Below are 9,324 nucleotides of genomic sequence, written 5' to 3'. Positions count from 1 at the left end.
CTGAGCTCTGTCTTGTCACTCTCAGAGGCACGCATTAACTCACTGAACATATCCTCCCGAGTCTTCTTTTTCTACCTTCTAATCTGGGAAAGTCTCTGTTCCGGTATGGAGGATGCATCGATGGACAAGGTTTCAGCTACAAAGAACACAAAGCACAAGGGTAGCATTAACACTGCATACATTATTTCAGGTGCAAAGTTAATTTTTTTTATAAATAAACAAACAAGCACCCCTCAATGCACTTCCCTGCAAGCCACAATGTAATCACAACTGTTGGCTACTGCCGGAGTCGGTTTGCTGCTCCAGCCATGGTGAGTAAGGCCGTGAGGCATGGGCGAGAGATCTTGTGCTGCTGCTTTTGTGAAGACATCATCCTTGGGATCACTGGTTGCAGCTTCAGAAAATCCCCCTTTTCCCTAGCAACCTGGATGGTCCTTGAGGACAGGCACCAGTGTAAAGCCACCTAAATAGTTTGATTTTTACAAAAGCGGCACCGGGTTGGAGGTGGGGGGTGGGAGGGAGACAAACAGGAAGCCAGCACCCCTCCTTTTTTTAATGCTGGTTGCAATACACAGTGATCCCTTCCAACCACACCCACAGCACGCTTGGGAAAGCATGGCTGTGTGACACAGATTTCACCAAATACGGGTGGATTACTTGTTGAATTGTTTGTGGTTTAAGGGCTAGCATTTAAAAGTTCCCACATTTCCCCTAGGTGACCATAAGCGATATCACTCTCCTGAGGGTAACCGAGGCAGCAAGGAAGCAGATGCAGCAAGCATCTGGGAACAGACCTGGTCCTTTATGCTGCAATGCTGTGCTCTGCAATGATGCCAGCAGAGTTAATACTGGAATGGTGCGGGAAAGTGTTCTACCGTGGTGGACAAAATAAGGCAGCCCTTCCCAGAAATACTCTGCAATCCTTTGCAGAAGATCTCCATGAAAGCTTCCTAGAGCTCTCCATGGAGGATTCCAGGGCCATCCCCGTGCACATAAACAGTCTTTTTCGGAGAGTGCCCTCTGCGTAGCTGGAGTGGTCACTGATACTCACTACACCTACTTTTTTGTTCCGATTAAACATTAAAAATAATAGCATGTAACCCCTACAGTTTGATTGGAAATGTGTGCTTATCAGAGGTGCCTTCCCCGGCATCATGCTCCATCGCCAATTGATCCTGTGAAGGGATGAGCTCCAGGGTTAAAAACAGTTCTTGATATGTTTTCCTCGTTGTTGCTTAAGGTAGGCCGGGGCTCCTGGGAGGTATCCACGAAGCGTTTTGGGGTAGTCATGGGGTTGCCGTTGAGAATCGCATGCAGCTCCTCATAAAAGTGGCATGTCTGTGGGTCAGAACCAGAACGACTGTTTGCCTCTCTTGTCTTCTGGCACGCTTACCAAAGCTCCTTTATTTTCACGCGGCACTGCTGCGTGTCCCTGGTGTAGCCCTTCTCCCCCATGCCCTACGCGCTTTTGGCATAGATGTCAGCATTTCTTCTGCTGGATCAGAGCACTGCCTGCACAGACTCTTCTCCCCACACAACAGTAAGATCCAGCACCTTCTGTGTACTCCATGCTGGTCCGCTTTTGCAACCTTGAGTCTGCATGATCAGCTGTGCTGACGAGCTCGCCACCCTGATCGAATAGGAAATGAAAATTCAAAAGTTCCCAGGCCTTTAACAGGGGAGCAGCGGTTTCCTGTGCACCTGGCTGACGTGCAATGGAGTTGAAAGTGCACTCCAGAGCGGTCACAGCGGAGCACTGTGGGACACCTCATAGAGGGCAATTCATTTGAATTACACAACGCAGTGTCTACACTATCCCCAGGTCAACCCGGGGATGTTGAATCAAGCGCTATGCCTCTCGGAGAGGTGGAGTACAGAAGTTGACTTTACAGGCCACTTTGGTTGACGAAAGGGACTTACTAGCGTAGTCACATATATTATTAAATTCAGCTAACATGGCTTATGTTGACCTAACTTTGTAGTGTAGACCAGGCTGGAGAGAGTGAGGAGAGAAGAGAAACAAGGGTCAATTCTGGAGTAGAAGAGGTAGGAGAGCAGAAGAGAAGGGGAGTGACTTGTTGGCCTGTCAGTTCGTGCTCCTCAAATTCTATTGCAAGGACCCTGCACAAAGCCCTTGTCCTTGAGGCTCCTAGCAAAGCTGAGGCAATAGGCTATTAAGTTGCTGGCTGGAGTTATGTACTGAAATATTGTTTTTATAGGGTTGGAATCCTTATGTCCCAGCCCAAACAAAGGCAATACTTTTGGAAACAGAAGGATACAAAATTGAGTCCAACTGGCGTACTTGTGAACTATATGCATAATGGATGTTGCTGGAGTAGCAGAAAATGAAACTAGATTTGGTAGAATTCCAGTTTGCTAAACATGAAGCTTATCTGCTGTTTGCAAGAGGTATTTATCAAGATAGGACAATGTGGCAGGTGAACAGCTGTAGTGAAGTGGGCAGAAATTCAAGCTACCCTGCAGGTGTATGTCTTAGGTGGTAGGTGCACGTGCATAAGGAGGCCAGAGAGTGTGGGTCTCTAATGAAAACATTAAATAAGATCAATCCCAAGACCGATCTTTTAGGAACTCCACTAGTAATCTCCTTCCCGCCTGATAGTTCCCCTTTCAGCACACCCATTTTCCCTTTTATCTAGTTCCTTACAATTCTTGCACTAATCCCCACATTCTCCAGTTTAACTAATAATTTCCCGTGTGGCTTTACTGAAATCCAGATAGATTAGATCTACCACATTTCCCTTCTCTAGTGAATCAGCTCTATTAGAGAAAGATACCAGGTTAGTCTGGCATGATCTACCTTTGGTAAATGTGTGTTTCATTTCATCCTATTTTCTTCCATGTCTTTAATTATTCCTTCCTTCAAAATTTCTAAAGCCTTGCATACTTCTGAGCTCAGGTTGGTGGGTCTATAGTTGCCAGGATGGGGATAGGAAGATCCACAGTTCGCTCACATAGAGCAAGGTGACTCTGACTTTATGCAGGTGAAGTGAATTTCCCCTAAAGGTATATCAAAATGACAACAAGCAGAAATATTTCATACATCTGGAACTATAGAAAGGAGGCTTCTGCTGCCTTAAAATACCCAAATGCTAAGACCTGAGCCAGCTGCAAGCAGCTGATTCTTTTGAGGCTCACTGTTGTTTGTATAAGCTGCAGTAGTTTGCAGACTCTGAAGACATGCCTCCTTTCTCTTCCCATTTTTGGTGTAAGTGCACCCTCAAGACAACTTACCTTCTTTCTGCAACCTTCATTTATTGCAGTTGTTCTAAACAGTCTTTATTAAGTTACATAAAGGTTTTGTTAGAGTTAGGAAATCTATTAAAGTTGATTGTAGCTTTAGGGAAAGAATGAGTTCACAAAGCATCACAGTCGAGTTTTGCAGGGAAGTGTTTCTTCACAAACTAATTGAGCATATTTAATTAAAACAATATTGAACCCTCTACATACAATATTCCTGCCTTAAATAAAATTACATAAAGTCAAATAGAATGACTGGAAGAGGAAATAATTATCAAGTCTCTTGCATTTGATTTCCCTTATTGTCTCTCATTTGCTCATTCTGAGCACTTATTCATTAGAATGTTCAGTAGAATTTTGTTCTGCTCTGTTTGTTACAGAGCATCCGAGACATTGCAGATCTTTAAAAAAAAAATGATTCCCTCCCATATTCCCATTCTGTTAAACACCCATCTTCCAAGATGAATGATCCCTTGTGGAAAAAATGTATGTGGTTTGACAACGTGAATGATCACTAGTGTCCCCAATTTTACTGTGAGGATTTATATTTAAAGTAAAAGCTGTTTGTTGCTATGACTTTTGGTGACTATATAGTGTGTCGAAGGCATATTTTGTGGTAAAGTTAACCAGCATGAGTCATATCACAGAACCAACAAAACATAAAAATGTTTTTGCAGCTATGTTGGCACACAACAGGTAAGGTTGAATTCTACCTTCCAGATACATTTGATTTGTGTCTTTTTTGAGATCAATGCATTGTAACTCCAATAACACACAAATCTGTGTAGAAGAAATGGAGAGAAGTTGTGTGTGTGGGGTGTGGGGTGGGGTGTGGGGGTAAGATACATTTGTTTTGCTTTGTAGAAGGGGAATTACTCATAAAAGGTAGGTGCTAGCCTGGATGATATGGATGCTGCATGATAAGATGTACCCACATGTTCAAGACTCCCGTCTCACCCATGGGAAGGGGATACTGCTTTAGATTTCTTTTAACATTCTGTTTGAGTTTTGTAAGAGATAATGAGTAACATTTTCTAAATTGTCCAAATAACTTAGAGGCCTAAGTCCCATTTTTCAAAGTGACATAGATGCTTAGGACTAAGTCTCAGGCTTGGTCTACACTACCCCCCCTAATTCGAACTAAGGTACGCAACTTCAGCTACGTGAATAACGTAGCTGAAGTTCGAAGTACCTTATTTCGAATTAGTTCAAACTTACCTTGGTCCACACTCGGCAGGCAGGCTCCCCCGTCGACTCCGCGGTACTCCTCTCGGCGAGCTGGAGTACCGCAGTCGACGGCGAGCACTTCCGGGTTCGACTTATCGCGTCCAGACTAGACGCGATAAGTCGAACCCAGAAGTTCGATTTCCAGCCGTCGAACTTGCCGGTAAGTGTAGCCAAGGCCTTAGTGAATGTCAATGGCATTTAGGCTCCAAGTCACTTGGGCACGTAGAAAATTCTATCTAAAATTAATTTTGCCCTGACAATGAGATTGATGGGCAGGCACCCTTAGTCATAAGTAGGGTTTATCTGGAAGGCGTTCTCATATAACAGCAAGAGCAAATAAATGGAAAAGACAGTGACCCAGATTATCTCCTCCAGATCGATATATGCAGGGTCCCCACTGGAAACAGATCTTCCTCCTGCTGCTTGGAAGGGTTGTCAGCCATGTCTAGGGCACTGTCCTACAGTTCCAGACCTCACAGGTGCCTCTCTAAAAGTCCAGGATCTGTGAAGAGGTTGAGGGCAAAGGGGGAAGATTGGGACAGGGCTAGCAGTTATATTATCTCTTCCATCGAGAATCCCCCTTTCTAGGTTTGCAGGGGACCATCTAGACCCAGGGTAGTGACTGGCACCATGACTCCATTGTCAATATATGCTAAGTACTGGATGAAATACTTGCTCCATCAAAGTAAATGGGAATTTTGCCACTAATTCAATGTGGCCAAGATATCATCTATTGTTTCCATTTAAAAACTATGGGTAGAAATTGGGGAGACAAAACATAATTTGCAAATGTGGAATTTGGCTAAGAAACCTGAGCTTACAACTTTGCTCTTGCAAAAAAGTGACACAGGATCTTTGGCAGCCACAGAGTGCCCAGGCCTTAATTTGACATCTTTTGGAATGTTGGTACTGGGGATGCATTGGAAGAACTGGAGTTGGTTTGCTTCTTCACTGTCAGCTTATTTTGTATCAAATATGTGTTTATTTAGATTGCTCACTGATGTTCAGTAAAAGAAATGGAAAATTCACTGATGGTGTAAGAAAAAAAAGGTTGCAAGTCAGTGAAGATGGTAAATTACTATATAAGGTGAGATTGTGGTTTGCCCTACATTTTGACTATTGTTGTCTGATCTTATTTTGGGGCAGCACCATGAACTGCATAAAACAAAGCAAAACATACTGACATGTACTGGTCAGTTATAAGCAGAAATTGTACATATTCAAAATTACCTTGAAGCTGTCATTTTAATATGTAATCTGGATGCATTTTAGATTTGAGCTACTTTAATACAAGAATTGGAAATCCAGTACAAAAATATGAATTTGTCTAACTTTTTGGGGGAAAGGGGTGGGAGTGAGAAAGGAAAGGCAGTAATTGTAGGATACTCAGATGACAACCCCTTGTCTCGCTTTCAGGGAGCAGTAGTAGTGCCTGCTCCCTGCCCCAGGATGTGAGTGTTTGAGCCTTTGCCCGTAAGTGGGGCATGGTAGGGGGACCAGGGCCCTCCCTTTTTGCCAGGTCCCAGCCCAGGGCCCTTTGGGAAGTAACACTGCCAGGCTCTTCACCATACAGAGTCTAAATCTGCCACCTTGGGATACTTCCTACCTATGTGCCCCTTCGGTTTGGGGCATGGATCCTATATTTCAAACAAAGTCTCAACTGAGCAGGGCAAGACCTGTCTAGAAGGGGGTGGTGGTTGGACAAGGAACTGTCAGGGTCCTGACCTGCTATGTGATCCTCTCTCAGTCTCCACCTTCTCTCTAGCTTCCTGGAGAAGGAGTCTTCTCTCCTGCACCCTATCCACCACTCCTTTTGTCAACTTTGGAGCTCCTTGGAACCCATTCCTCCAGATGGAGCATGCTCAGCAGACCAGTACTGGCAGGGCTACCTGGGCCCACCCATATTGCCTTTCAGGCTCAGTAACCCTGCCGTCTGTTTGCTGAATTATCTTCATCTTCTGTTACTGCACAATATCTTCATTCTCCTCAGAGGAAATCCTCACTCTTTCTGGAAAAAAAGGACATTTAAATGTTCTTCTCAAATAACATTCCTCTTGATCATACGGTTGAGTCTTTCCTTTGTGAATGCCCCACGTAGCTTATGTTGCTTAATATTGTTAACTCTGTATTAAGATATGTACTGATATGTGTCAAGACAATGTAATTGTAATATCATATTGTTAATGACCCAAAATATCAATAAATCTCCCTCCCCTCAACCCCCCCCACAAACAAACCAAAATAACCCCCTCCCCCAACATTAACTTCCAATATACATAGGAGCTAACAGTTTTTAGAATCACTAGGGACTGAGCTCTTTCTCCCCGGTGCCATTCCTTCTTAGTCAAGCCACAGATTCAAGTGCCTTTGATATTCTTATCTGCTCTCAAATTCACATCTTCTTCCAGAAGGGTTTCATTGTAGCACTGGATGGCTTCAGGGACTGATCAGGGCAGATGGAGTTTTTCACCTTTAGGGAATGGTTTTGAATTCATTTCCAGTCAGGAAAAAAACCCCAAAGCTGCATCATCTCATGGCTGCTCAATACCTCTATGAAATATGATGGTCACAATATTCAGCACAGGTCCCAGTAGACAGTTGTCCACATCACAAATCACATCACTGCAGTTGAAACTAATTGGCATTTTTGTTGATGATATCAATAGATCATCCAGAATATGTTCCAGACAATCTAGTCTGTTTAGGTTCTTTAGTATGTCCATCACTTTGGTATCAGAAGGCTCTGGAGATTAAACTGACCTCTCCATCCTATAAGAGTTCCTACCATATCAGGGTTAAAGCAAACTCATGGGTAGCCTTACATTTCTGCTGCCCATTCTTTGTGCTCTATGCCTATATTGAGGACTTCTGTCTCAAGGGTTGTCAACTGAGAACCTTCCCAGGAACTAACATTCATTACAAATGATTTTTCCTAGAAAAATGAAAGGTGCAGTTGTGTATGCAACAAGAATATCTGGCTAGCACACTAACTTGCTTGTTTCTGCTCTGCTGCCTTCTACCACATTTTCTGTCTCCTCCAACCTGTTGTCTGGATGACATGTGGAAGTGAAATTTCCTCAGCCCATGTTCCTTCCTACCTGGCTGATAGCATCCATACTTCTCTTTTCTCTCATTGATGAGCTGGAGTTAGTCTTTATCACAGCTTTCCTCTGGCTTTGATTAATTTGACTTTCACAAAGATACCCATTGGTGGATGGGAAGAATCTCACTTAGATAGAAAACCAAAATGGAAACTACAAAAGCAGCTTCTCAAATGTAGTGCTCTATTTTGTGCATTTGCTCAGTCTGGTAGCAAGGTCTACCTCAGGCTTCAAAGGGCACAGTCAATAGCTTACTATTTATTTTAAATATACAATTTTATGAATGAGGGGATTGTATACCTAAAGGTGGAGTTTATTAGACTAAACCCAGTTTAATAGCACAATATAAAAAGAGTCCTTCAAAATAGAATTTGTTTTGAAATTGTGAGTAAGCTGTTAATTTCCTCCCTTTGAAATTTATTTCCATTAGCTGACATCTGCAGCATTTTAGGACAAATGTTATCATGATGTGGGGTTTGGAAGAATTTTTACTAGGAATTTTGAAGTCAATGGAGTTACTCTCAGAATGAATTTAGCCTTTTGTATTAAAGCACAGTGGGCCAGAGCCTCAGCATGGGTAAATCAGTGTAGTTTCATAGAATATATAGAATATCAGGGTTGGAAGGGCCCTCAGGAGGTCATCTAGTCCAACCCCCTGCTCAAAGCAGGACCAATTCCCAACTAAATCATCCCAGTCAGGGCTTTGTCAAGTCTGACCTTAAAAACCTCTAAGGAAGGAGATTCCACCACCTCCCTAGGTAACCCATTCCAGTGCTTCACCACCCTCCTAGTGAAAAAGCTTTTCCTAATATCCAACCTAGACCTCCCCCACTGCAACTTGAGACCATTACTCCTTGTTCTGTCATCTGGTACCACTGAGAACAGTCTAGATCCATCCTCTTTGGAACCCTCTTTCAGGTAATTGAAAGCAGTTATCAAATCCACCCTCATTCTTCTCTTCTGCAGACTAAACAATCCCAGTTCTCTCAGCCTGTCCTCGTAAGTCATGTGTTCCAGCCCCCTAATCATTTTTGTTGCCCTCCACAGAACTCGTTCCAATTTTTCCACATCCTTCTTGTAGTGTGGGGCCCAAAACTGGACACAGTACTTCAGATGAGGCCTCACCAATGTCGAATAGAGGGGAATGATTATGTCCCTCAATCTGCTGGCAATGCCCCTACTTATACAGCCCAAAATGCAGTTACCCTTCATAGCAACAAGGTCACACTGTTGACTCATATCCAGCTTCTCGTTCACTGTAACCCCTAGGTCCTTTTCTGTAGAACTGCTGCCTAGCCATTTGGTCCCTAGTCTGTAGCAGTGCATGGGATTCTTCCGTCCTAAGTGCAGGACTCTGCACTTGTCCTTGTTGAACCTCATCAGGTTTCTTTTGGCCCAATCCTCTAATTTGTCTAGGTCCCTCTGTATCCTGTCCCTACCCTCCAGCGTATCTACCACTCCTCCCAGTTTACTGTCATCTGCAAACTTGCTGAGAGTGCAGTTCACGGCATCCTCCACATCATTAATGAAGATATTGACAAAATGGGCCCCAGGACCGTCTCTTGGGGCACTCCGCTTGATACCGGCTGCCAACTAGACATGGAACCATTGATCACTACCCGTTGAGCCCGATGATCTAGCCAGCTTTCTATCCATCTTATAGTCCATTCATCCAGCCCATACTACTTTAACTTGCTGGCAAGAATATTGTGGGAGACCGTATCAAAAGCTTTGCTAA

This window comes from Chrysemys picta, chromosome 2 (genome assembly GCF_011386835.1).
Source record: "Chrysemys picta bellii isolate R12L10 chromosome 2, ASM1138683v2, whole genome shotgun sequence".
NCBI lineage: Eukaryota > Metazoa > Chordata > Testudines > Emydidae > Chrysemys > Chrysemys picta.
The sequence above is the reverse complement of the archived record's forward strand: the minus strand, read 5'-3'. Positions refer to the sequence as shown.